At 45.7% G+C, this 11,250-nt stretch overlaps 1 protein-coding gene across 4 annotated transcripts in view; it reads right to left on the bottom strand.

Annotated features, from left to right (window-relative positions):
- Positions 1-11,250, bottom strand: part of LOC108624168 (kinesin-like protein CG14535) — a 265,820-nt gene that overhangs the window by 183,160 nt on the left and 71,410 nt on the right. The window lies entirely within an intron of this gene.

The following is an 11,250-nucleotide window of genomic DNA, read 5'->3' as shown; positions in this document are numbered from 1 at the left end:
TCTTTTTAATTATAGGAAATGCGTTTTTCTAAGGTACATAATCTTTTGGGATTGACTATATAGCCAATACATCCTTAAGCGGTCATTATTCTTAACTGACTCTTATATTCAGATTGGATAAAGAGAAGGAATGGCGAATTTCGAGCTCGGCTATAATTCATTCTGTCAGAGGGTCCGCGAATCAGGAGACTACGAGAATTTCTGCCACAGATTTTACGAGCTGCTGTCCGATAAATTCGACAGTTTAATGGACGCGTTCTCCTCTCTCTCGTTATTACGGCAACAGGCAGCCACGCAGCAGGTGAGTGCGGCGTTTCGCACTACCGAAGCGCTGATCGACGGAATTAGAAAAATAACCATCGAGAATAATAGCAAACCTGTTTCAAGATTTAATTTAGAGTCTCGATACCAGGTCTCGTATCAGCAAAAACTACGTACAGTGTTTATATCAGTTGCACTCGCGCTTATTACTGTAGGAGACGAAAAAGGGATAAAATCGAGCCGGGGAACGAATCTCGCGATAGCCGTTCGATACACGTGCATGCGAAGGTGCGTGCACGGGCGTTATCGAGGCATCTACCACCCAAGTGCGTTTCACGGCGAACCAGCGGACCGGTGCACCCTCGGTTTTCGCGGTAATTCGAGCTCGCGCATGCGAACGCTTCGAAACGACCGACCGGCCGATATGTAAATCGCATTCGCCACCGAAACCCGCGTCCACCGCTGAAACCGGCTCCTAGCTAGTTCCGAGCCGCGCGTCTATCGTTGAACCATGCTCCCAGCCACGAGCATTAATCGGGCCTGGCGGCGTAAACTGTCCGGTGATCGGGCGCGAGTAATGCTCGGTAATGCGTGGTTTCCAGGTGGAGATCGCGGGACGAGACTTCCGTCCAAGTCGGAACACCTCGCTGGCAGATTTCCATTGTCAGATCGTCGAGTAACGAGGAGACTTCTGCACTTTATTGACGCGTCTGCTATAAAAAGATTCTACCCCGTCTCTTTGCTGGCCAATTGGAATTCATCCAACGAGAGCTAGTTTTCCAAGTTTTATAATGAGGAACGTGAACCTTTTCACTGAGTACTTAGCAAGAGCGACACTCGGTATTACGACTGTAGCCGTCGCTCTCTAGATGCGTAATACGTTTCGCGCAACAAATCGAAGGACGATCGAGCTATCTCGCGATCTCCGGACGCTGCCAATCGGGTATCTAAACGATATCGTTTCCCGGCTCGAGCGCCCGGCCGGACAATCGTTGGCATTGAGGCGGAGGAGCGCAGGTAAAGTCCAGAACGAAATCGTTAAGCGATAGATAGGATCCGAGCGATCTCGCGGTGCGTGGTCGTCGGTGCCTTTGTGAGATAAGGCGGATCGTAAATCCGTTAAGAGGCCGCGATATCCATCTGCCAATGGACGAACCGCAACCGAGCCTGTGCCCGATACAATCGGGTCCAGTCGTCAAACATATATCCTTCCCTGAACCGCCGCCGCCGCCCTTCCCTTTTTACACAGTATCAGACCCGTATTCACCGCACGAACCACTGAGACTCGACGTTAAGTCACAATAGAAATAACTCGGGCATCGTTACTGTTCGTTCTACGAGCCACGTTCGCCGGTTATCGATGCCGAACACGTTTCGCGTATGCAACAAACAGCGTATCGTTCGACGAACAGCAACAGGAGTATCCAATCTTCAACATGAAACGATAAAGTGCTCCCGCAAAATTAACATACGACTCGTAAATTCTAATTCCGATACGAATTTTCCTCGGCGAGGTCGAACTTTCCCCAGGTTTCCTAACTAAAATTCAGCGTTTCCCTTCGGAAGGTGAAGAGGTAAAGACCGTATGAAGAGAAGAGCGAAGGGTATCCGCGGTGAATGATAAATAGGCTATAGGATCGGCACGGCAGTAGCCCCGGGGCTCTATCTTCTCCTTTAACTCTTTCTATCGATATCTCGTCTCCCTTTACTCCTGTCTAGCAAACGTCGTGCACTAGACCAGGCTCGTATCGGGAGAAATATCTGTAATATCCGTGCATCGTGCTCTCGCGCCCGTAAGTAGTATCGTCCTGGAGCCACCGTGGGCTGGTAGCCGCGTCGATGATAACGATAATCGTCCGGGACGCTCCATTCTCTTTTTATCTCGCGCCACTCCCTTACATATTTCTGTCCGCGGGCTCATCGATGCCGTCCAATTTTTCTCTCGCCAAACTGCCGCTACGGTTTACGCGCTCGGTTTCGCTCGTGAACAACAACGTCTCCCCGTACCGGGGATCATCTCCCGCGCGAAGGGTTTTACTGGCCACGGACGGTAAAGCTCGACAATGAGACCGACGTTTATCCCCCGATCAAACCCGCCACGGACATTGATTTCTCGGAAAAGCAAGAAAATTCTTAGAAATCTGCTGACACACCAGAGAATCCCTCTACGGTTTGTAAGAAGGAATAAACGAAACCGAGAGCTCTTATATTAAAAAACCATCAGAGATTATTCTAATAGTTATTCTAAATATATTCTAATAATAAATCATGAATAGCCTCAATAAAATTGTACATATAATGGGCATCAATTAAAATTTTATATTAGTGTAAATATTTTTACACATAATTCACTGATTAGATTTAGTTATCTGAGATTTTCCAACAGTTTTTATCAGTGAAATAAAATATAAACTGATGATTACTTCGTAGGTTCTTACGTGATAAGATAATTCTAAATGTATCATAAAACTCTTCCTTTTAAATCTCGTTCGGTAATACGTTTTATATCCCATGACTTATGGACGGGGGTGTACATTGTTAAAGTGTCTTGTATTCTTGCCTGAGACCTGCGATAATTCCGGTAGCGAACGAAGCAGAAATCGGTTCGTTTTATCACGGTGCCCTCGTTTCGTCGCAGACGTCGAACCAGACTGAAACCGTGGCGAGGAGCAAAAAGTCGGAGGAATCGGAATCGGAGCGCACAAAAGAAGCATTGAATTTATTCGTTCGGATTGATTCTCCCGGCGTTCGGCCGCAACGGCGCAGAGAAAAAAGGTGCGAGACCGGACGGAGACGAAGAAACCTTCACCGAACCGCCCGCCCGCCCGCCGTCGCTTCTTTTATTCCGCGTATCGTTAGGACTTACGTGGCCCGTAGTTCGCGAAACGAGATTTAGCTGGTTCCACAGCGGGTGATTTGTGGCCCATTGTTCTCCGGAGTCGAGCCCGGTAGCCGAAGAAACGTCCGGCCCGGCCGAGGGGACACCCTCCTAGTAAAAACTCCGCTATCGGACTAATGGCCATTGATTTAGCGAGACGCGTTCACCTCGAAACGGCGGGGACTGCGACACTTTTTGCCCTGGCCGGCATCGCGACACTACATAAGTTCCCAGCTACGGGGACAACTTTCGGGCACTTGTTCGAGAGGAACACGAAGTTTTATAGCGCTGTCCGCCGAGCGCACCTGTTAACGCATTTGCGTCAACACGTTGGATACGCGCAATTTCAGAAAATTTAGTATCAATTATTGCACCGGTTGTTAAATGAAACGTCGTATCAATTAGTGTCTCAATCGTTTTATGACACTGCCGACAACAAGTTGTTCCAGCAGGACAGGTGAGAATAGCCCGAGGACACACCGACGAGGGGGTCGCGCCGCGGTAATTAAAGTCCGTTCAATTCCGAATCGTAGATCTCTGGGCAGATTTTTCACCGAGCGGAGGTCTGTACATCTCCGACATAATAAAACGATTAACTCGATTCCTGCGAAGCCCGGCGCACAATGGAGCAGTTAAGGCGAGCCCGGTCTCCTCTCGTTCCGGATTATTTATTCCATTAGCGGGGAACAGCAATCCCTTTTCTTTTATCTGCATATTGTCCACGGCTCCCTTTACAATCGTCGCGACATGTTCGCCGAAACGTTAGATCGTCACGGCGAGATATCATCTCGGCGGATCGCGCGAGACCTGCTTCGGCCCTCGCTTATAAAAAGAATTTAAAGAGAGAGAAGATTCCACCCTCTTCACCGGAAGGAGAGGCGTCCCGGCTCGGGGAGCGTCCTTTGACATTTTATCTGAACGCGAGAGGAGCTCGAGGCGCCGGCGTTAATTAAGGCGCGGGCCGTTAATTGACGAACAAATCCAGCGCGGGACCGGCGCGAGATAAATATAGACGTCCGATCGAGATCGCATTGTTCGGTGACTCGTCGGCTGTCGCCACCCCGTCGAGAACGATAATCAATCGACGAAACCGATTTCACTTGTTCCTATTCCATCCTCCCATCGACGTGGAAATTAAATTAATCGCTCGATCCGTATCGCGATTCAATCCTTTTCCTCTGTGCATTTAAAAAACTGCTGGTAATAGCGTTAAACGCGACTTTACCTGAAGCATTACCATGTTTATTATAGAACCTATTATTATTATAATTATCGTGGATGATCGATTCGTTTCGCTGAATGCCAGCGAGGCTCCGTGTAGCTATCAAGGATTCCCATCCCGTGGAAGTGGCTTTCCCTAGGCTTCGCGTAGGATTTCGAGCCCCTAGCATCGAACCAGAAGAGCAGCCACCCCAGCAACGATATTATGATAATACACTTATATTCATGTGCGATGGGCTCTTCTTAAGAGAAGGGAGGGCAACGAACGAACGAAACGCATTCCTCCGGCCCGCGAACCGTAATGTAATTCGATCGACACTCCACGAGATGATGGAACGACGAATCGAAATTGACGGCGAATGGGTGAGTGACAGTGCGTGGTTAAGAGCTAGCGGAATGGCGCGAAGACGGTAGGTTTCGAGCTCCGCGAGATTCCTCAATTAATTACTCGGCAATTTAGTTAATCGCCGCGACTACCTTTGACGCGATTCCCGTCGCGAGTTAAAATCGATCGAAAGCCCGCCGGAATTGTCGAGCTTCGCGGGAAATCCGAGGATTTTAGTCATTTTATTTATTCAGTTATTTATTTCTTTTTTTCTTTTTTACTTTTTTATTTATTTACGGGGTTCGGCTGCCGTTTAGTGTACACAATGCATACGCAGTGGAGATTGCAGCACAATTTACATATTTGGAATAGCGTGAGTTGAGCCTGACAGGCAAGTATTTAATCGTATAGAACTCGCTGGGATGAGAGGAAGAATTTTAGTAAGTAAAAACAACCGGCAATTTTGTTGCAATGTGTTAAAAGTGACTCGTGAATGAAACACGTCGGAGTTATGAAAGTAGGGATTCATGGAGTATAATACGGAGTTAACGAACCCTCGGTCCCCGATTCCGGGGCAAACTTGGCCACGTGACGCGATTTCTGATGCGTAACAACCATAATCGAAGCCTGAGAGCCAGGCAGTGACTTTAATGACCCAGTCACGGTAAATCTGAGCCAACGAAATACATCTCCGGCTCCCACTCTTCCGCCCCGGAGAGAAACGATCCTCTGTCCTCCTCCGGGTCCCTTTTTTATGCTTACGTAATGCTTCATAAGCGGCGGGAGGAGCGATACGAATTCTGTCCGGCTCGAAGAGTTTTCGAAGGTACACAGGGACTCCCTGTACGCTTTGTTCGATCGGATCAGAGAATCTCGATGCTGGAAAATGGTTTCCTCTTACCATAGAGGATGGTCGATCCACTGGTCGACCATGACGTTAACGTTCGCCGACAACTACTTTCCTCGTCGTTTTCCTGTCCGTTACCCACGATTCTCGTTCGCGGATCCACCGAAACTACAGAAAAAAGAGAAGAGCCCTGATAGAAGTCTCTGTCCTCGGATAGATCCGCTGATATTGCTCCGTTCTTATTTACCTCCGCGAATAAAAAACGCGGTGCTTTAAAGAAAAGAGTAACGCCGTCGCTGACCGAAACAGAAGGACTACTGATAAAAGTCCGACGGATAAATAAAAGTGGGTACACGGAGTAGCAATAAACAGGCGTGTAACAGCCGTGGCGGTTGTGTAACGAACGTTTAGCCGTGAGACTCGGCAGCGCGAGTGTGTTGGTACATTTTGCCTTCTCATACTCCGCGGATCCCATAAGTGCGTTGTCTTGTCGTCCAATAGTGTCTTAGGCACGACATTTCATTACCGTCGTTCGGACGAATCCACCCTCTTAAGCCGTAACTACCAGCATCCATAAAGCTTGACGACGATCGTAACAAGCCCGGTGCGGTGGAAACTCTTATGCAACCGCGTATATTATGTTTCGTATATCGTATTTCGTATAAACGTTTCGCATATTATCCCTTATTTCGACCTATTCCTAAGGCTCTTCGTACGGATTATCCATCCCGGCATGTAAGAACGTCTGCGCTGTACTGCAGATTTGTATGCAAAATGAACTTCTTTTGACGTCAGTTTAAAAAACGAGATCCAGATTAAGATTTCTTTCTGCGTTCCATAGACTGTTACATATTACGTGCATTTATGTTTTCTGTTAATATACGAAATTCCTAGTTTAATGATAATTGTTCCTTAGGATATTTTATAATATAATTTTATGAGTCGTTGAGTTTGAAAAAATGCTGATGAATGTCTGAATGGCTCTAACGGAGATCCGAGGATCGCGGTCGGGTGCGAATTGGGAAACGCGGAGGACGACAAAGCTTCTCATCCATATTCATCGACTGCTTACCAAATGGAATTGTCTCCGAAGGGACGCGTTCCTTTTTCTCTCCCGTCACGAATACGAATTAATTCCTTGACACGGTTTCTATCGATCCGCTGTTTACCTCGGGTGAGAAACTCGCCCCGTTCGAATTTTGAACTGCTGACCCCGAGGATCCGTTTAAACCAGTGGTGGGCAAACTTTTTTAATGGGGGGCCACAAAGTTTAAGAAATTCTAGAGGAGGGCCAGAATTATAGAAAAAATGCACTTTATACTTCTCGACCGTGAAAACGTAATTATAGCGGGCCATATACTATCCATGTCGATGGGCCCTCGGCGGGCCGGATTAAATAATTTCGCGGGCCGGAGTTGGCCCGCGGGCCGTACTTTGCCCACCACTGGTTTAAACCAATCAGATTAGATTCTTCTTCGGGTATAATTAATATCGAGTCGGAGGCTTTACGACTCCGCGGTGAGAATACGAATATGCTTTATGAGGGAGTTTATGAAAATGTTCGCCGCAGGAGGCCGGGAAACCGTGAGGGCAAAAGCGCGCGGGATACCGTAGCCTCGTCGTCGTATCCTGTTCCTTTTCGCGCAGGTGACGCAGCCGCACCCTCGGGAGTCTCGGCTCCGTGTGTCGTTGCCAGATATTACCGCATAATTTTCGGATATTTCACACAGCTACCCGGATTCCCGGCTCGGTCGGCACCCGCGAATCGCTTTTGTACGCGATCGTTACACGAGACCACGAAAGAACACGAGAAACGAAGAATCTTTCTCGCTAGAATCACCTTAAGACAAGATGTATACAACTTTCATTGTAAAAGACTAATGAATGTACTGTGATATCAATCATACGTTTCGCCAAGTATTGAATGCTATCCTTTTTACCTTAAGGTTGCCTCACATAAAAGCAGTGACAAAGCATTGAAATTTTGACAGTTACTAGATATTACATTAATAAAACACTCTACAGAATTTTTGAAATTTTGTAATTATAAAAGAAGTTATTACATCTTAAATTCTTATGTCGTACTACAGAATTTTGATTTCATTTATGAAAAAATATGAATGCAAAGAATTTTGTAATTTTGCTTAAAATCCAAAGCACATTTTGTTTCATTTTATAAAACTTATGACCTAAGCGTATCTCAGATTAAACATTAACACGAATCTTGTCTTGAAAAATAAAAACGTACAATAGGAATCGAATGCCATAAACACACATTTTTGGGTAATCTAGTAAATAACATTAACGTTCTTATCGCGCAGCTATCCTTATTAACACCGAGCTCTTACAAAAATCATCTTAAAAAACATTAAAACATCGAACGAGATGAAACGTCGATCAGACATTCCGCGAAGTAGAAAATCCGGCTTTTGCTCCGACAATGGGCAATCTTTGTTCATACAGGAAGTATCAAAGCGTGAAGCGCGTAATGTTCGTCGATTATCGAACACCGAGAGAGGACGAATCGAATCCGAACGAGCCGTGAAACGATTCCTGCGAGCACATCCCGTTACACCACGGGACGCGCCGGGTTTCCAGGACAATGCCATCGCGATATGGATCTAAAAAGCTCGCGTTATTTCACGGTACGGCGTTGCGTACATCCATTGTGCGATGACAAATCGAGCATCAGCGGGGCCACGAGCCGCTTATCCATCAACATCAATCCCGAAACCCGGGTTCCGTTCCCGCGGCCAGATCGCCGCGGACTGATCCATACGCGGCGTTACATACATACCGATGAGCAGGCCAGACGCCTCCGGGGACCCGAGACATCCGGTTAAATCGCGACGATCCGGATTGTCAAACGAGATTTACGCCGCCGCCAGCTACTCTCCGACCATAAACAGTCCTCTAACAAACTCAATGATTTTTCTTCCTCTATCTCTGCACCCGATACGCCTTACTAGATCCACTTCGTGTCGTTTCTCTCCGTGATACAATCTACATGCAGTTCATGCACTTGATTTTTCACAATATCGTTTATAAGATAGATAAGAATAAATGAATACAGTTTTAACTATCATATTATTCCTTATATTATATTAATATTATTAAAAGGCTGACATTCTCAAACTATATGAGATCAAACCTTGAAATTTTAATACGACATTCTTAAGGGTATAAAGTTTCGAAAAATGCAAGATAAAAGATTTGATTTTATGAAAGTGTCACACAAGTATAACTCCTGAATCACGATTACATAAGTTTTTCTTTTATCTTTTGTCCTTTATTTTTAATGTATTTTTACTTCTATTGTATGTTACAATGGACTTTGTCCGTAAAAGTAAAGTATTATTATTATTATTATTATTATTATTATTATTATTATTATTATTATTATTATTAGCACAGGGATGTGAGACAAAGGCAATAATTTTTGGACTCGTGAGAGGGCAAGCATAGCGAATGAAAAAATTAGCTGCACACAATTGTTTGTGCACGACGCTCTCGACCGATCGGTCGCGCGGAAGGAGACTCCGCCACCCTTTTCCATCCCAGCACCCCTAAGTAAGAGAGGCCCCTGTCGCACGACACGAGTATTGTACACGGCACGGGGATCCTCTCGTCCCACAACGATTGTGCGCGTCGTACACGATTCCTCGCTGAGCTGACACAATGCACGCGTCCCTCCGTTATATTCCTGCATCTCCGTTTTCTGCGCCGTACGACGCGAGTCTTCTCACCGATCTCGCCGCCACGGCGATTTTCATTCCCATCCCGATTCCCGGATCGATCGAGCCCGATCGCGATTCATCGTAAATTACGAATCAAGGATGCCGCGGCGATCGCGCCGCGCACGTGTCGCATTTACGATAATTTACCGTTTATTTGGCCGGCCGCAATGTCCCCGGCGATAAATATCCGCGGGAAGGATCGCGATTTTATTGTGGCCGGATTGTTTCGAGAGGCACCTCGGTTCCCACATGGCCGCGAGACGTAAGGTCGCGAGGCCTGCCCGAGGAAAAGAATAAACCCGCCGCGGAACAATGTAGGGGTCGATTCGTTTCGAAACGGTTTGACGCCGATAAAATAATGAACAAACGCGCGTTTGTCATCGCGGCGACAGGTATCCGCCGCAACGGTCCGCGGGAATCGAGTTGCGTGCCGAGATAAGAATAATTTACCGCGGAGAATGGTTAAAACCGCGGGCATTATCTCCTCTCGGCGACGCGAATACAAACTCACTTTCTTGCTACGCGGAAACGGTTAAAGACAATATCGCGAAAATATGGCTATTGTGGTATCTGTTCCACCTGGCAGATCGATATACTATCGTATCGGAAGTACACGCACGCTTTTCGTTCAACGGGCTTCACTGATTTCACTTGTTCCAGCCTGACCGTATCTGTGACTTGATAACAAGCCATGATACGTCTAATGGCATTCCATAGTTTAGAGTATAACTATTTGATAAATCAGTAAACGACTTGTTTTATTTTTTTATCTACTTCCCTCTAATTGCAATGATTGCACTCGTTTCGGTATGCATACATCTGTGACTTGATAACAAGGCACGATACGTCTAATGGAATTCCATAGTTGAAAGTATAACCACTTGATAAATCAGTAAATTACTTTTTTATTTTTTATCTAATTCCCACCAATTGCACTGATTTCACGTATTTTAATGTACATAATATGTCTAACGGAATTCCATAAATTAAAATATAACAATTTGATAAATCAATGAACGACTTGTTTTATTTTTTATCTAATCCCCACCAATTGCGGTTTTCTAAAAAAAAAATCTCGTCTAGTAAATTAATTCTGTTTTAAGTGTCCGCTGTCCACTTAATATTGTCCCTATCTGTATTTTTGTACATTACATGCAATGTTTATGTTTATTCCCTTATAAATGCATAAAATCCGCAGTCTATTGATAAGATTTAGTAAAAGGAGTTTCAAATTGCAGAATCACCGGAATGGGTATCATTAAACAGTTAAAGCGAGCTCGCAAAACCGGATATCTAGCTCGCACAATAAGGAAAAACGGATGTACCGTAGCAGGGAGTGCTTACAAGAGTATCGGTATCGTTAACTCGATCCGCGTCGTTGTCCACGACAATTTCATTTGGTCGGTTATCTGCCGACCTATCGTCCGGGACATTCGTTACACGTTCGTTAAAAGATGTAACCGAGCGTTGCCGGTCTGATAATGAACCGGACGCTCCCGGATCGGAACGAATGGAAGCGGATAAGCCGGCCGCATTCAGCTATTTGTTGCGACGACGGCGAGCTGCAGGCACCGGGCGTCGTTGATCCAGTTTTCGAGAGGCGAACGGAAAAAAAGGACGGCAGGTGGCAATAAATATGGGGAAAGCCGATCCGGCGAATATTTCTGCCGATCTCGCGCGCGATACGTTTTCGTGTAACGAATCCTGTCCGCTTCGGAATTTATTCCTAGATCAGGCAAGTCAACGCGCCCGACGGATAAATCACGAAATTTAACAGTGGATACGTCCACAAACTTTACGACACTTTAAAATGTTTATTGTCTATCAAAAAAATCTGACAAATATTTTGAATTGGAAATCGTGAATAAACCACGTCAAGTGAAATCATCGTTGATTATTTATTAAATTATCAGAAATTTTCATTTGGTTATTGAAACTGTTACACCACGTTTGATTATACGTTTTGCAACGTGTCCTGAGA

Source organism: Ceratina calcarata, unplaced genomic scaffold (genome assembly GCF_001652005.2).
Source record: "Ceratina calcarata isolate Rehan_Ccalc_2016 unplaced genomic scaffold, ASM165200v1 scaffold301.2, whole genome shotgun sequence".
NCBI classification, from domain to species: domain Eukaryota; kingdom Metazoa; phylum Arthropoda; class Insecta; order Hymenoptera; family Apidae; genus Ceratina; species Ceratina calcarata.
The sequence above is the reverse complement of the archived record's forward strand: the minus strand, read 5'-3'. Positions and strand labels throughout refer to the sequence as shown.